The sequence below is a fragment of the Glycine max genome, chromosome 11 (assembly GCF_000004515.6).
Source record: "Glycine max cultivar Williams 82 chromosome 11, Glycine_max_v4.0, whole genome shotgun sequence".
Taxonomy (NCBI): Eukaryota; Viridiplantae; Streptophyta; class Magnoliopsida; order Fabales; family Fabaceae; genus Glycine; species Glycine max.
Window position 1 is genome coordinate 14286398 of NC_038247.2, and position 1724 is coordinate 14288121.

Consider the following 1724-nt stretch of genomic DNA (forward strand, 5'->3'; position numbering starts at 1 on the left):
TAAGAGAGATAAATGATTGATAAGATTGGTGATAAATAATTAATAACATTAGTGTTCAAATATCACCATTATGCACTTATGTAAGAACTAAATCAAACCAATGTATGTAATAATTATTTGTTATTAATTAAAAGGAAATAATAATAATAATAATAATAATAATAATAATAATAATAATAATAATAATAATAATAATTAAATTATTACATGAATAGATAAATTATTAAAAACATTCATTATATTTTTAATTTGTACATTATCATCTTAAATAAATAGATATTGGATAAAACAAATATTAATTCTATTATCAACATGAAATTCTCATTTCCTTTATCTTCCATATATGGAAAGTCAAATAAAAACTATTTTATTGTAAGACAATTTAATTACTAATTTTTATGCTAATACAACTCAGATAACACAAGAAATTCTATATACCAAATGTATCTAACAATACTTTCCCTAAATTCAAGCTAGTTTTATCTTAAAAAGATTTTATGTATACAAAACAACATCAAGAAGGAGAAAATCACATCAAAGTAACATTTAAATATTTTACTGTAAAATCCTTATAATTATTTATTATACATGAATTTAATTGCCAATTTTATGCTAATACACCTCAGATGACTAAATGTCTCTAGCAACACTTTTCCTAAACTAAGTCTAATTACATCTTAAAAAGAATTATATAAGCAACACAACATCAAACATGAGAAATACACATCAAAGTAGCATTTTAGAAATTCCTTCTTGCTCCTTTCTTCATTGTTCTTTTCTAGTCACTATCATGGCTAGAAATAAGGTTCACCATACCTACATAAACAATCCCCTGAAGGGGAATGCAGCATTCAAGAAAAGGGAAAATGGTTTTTTCTCTTCCAATTCATTTGAACTATATGTTTTATTACCTAGCTTTGTAGCATGCTTATTTATCTTTTCATAAAACTTCAATTTCGAACAATTTCTACTTTTGATCATTTATTCTTATGGATTGCTATGTTTCTCAATAGGTTTTCTCAAAAAGGTTTATGAAATCACTACCCTTTGTGGCATTCAAGCATGTGCTATCATTTATACTCTAGATGAACCCGAGCCTGAGGTTTGGCCATCTAACAAGGGAATGGAAAGTGTGATTTCCAAGTTATGGGGGAGTTTCTGAATTGGCACAAAGCAATAGAATGTTGTGTCAATAGGAACTTTTGAAAAGAAACATAATCAAAGCCCAGAGAAAACCGATGAATGAAATCCAAAAGGAGATTGGCTTTTTCATGTGTCAATACTTTGCTGGGGGAACAACCTTGACAATGCAAACATTATTGATTGCAATGATATCAGATTGTTGGCTGATAAAAAATTGGAGTTACAAAGAAAAATGAAATTTTCCAAGTCCAACAGGTGACACTAGCTATTGAAAATGGAGGAGAATCCAAGACAGAAGGAGAGCAAGCACTTGTGGCTAATGTGGCTGCCATGCCAAATATGAATTGGTCTAATTACAACAACAATGAGGATGGTGGGGATATGATCCATGTGAACATTGGAAGATGTTAATGTCTTAACCAATTCATCCCTTCAAATTTGTGATGCAGGTAATAATTTATTTACTTTCATATTCTTTAGTAAAAAAATACAAGATGGAGTAGGTACTCAATTTTTGTCCTTGGCATTTTGCTAAGAAACTAATTGTGCTGGGAGAACTCGATGCACAAGCTAACATGCAA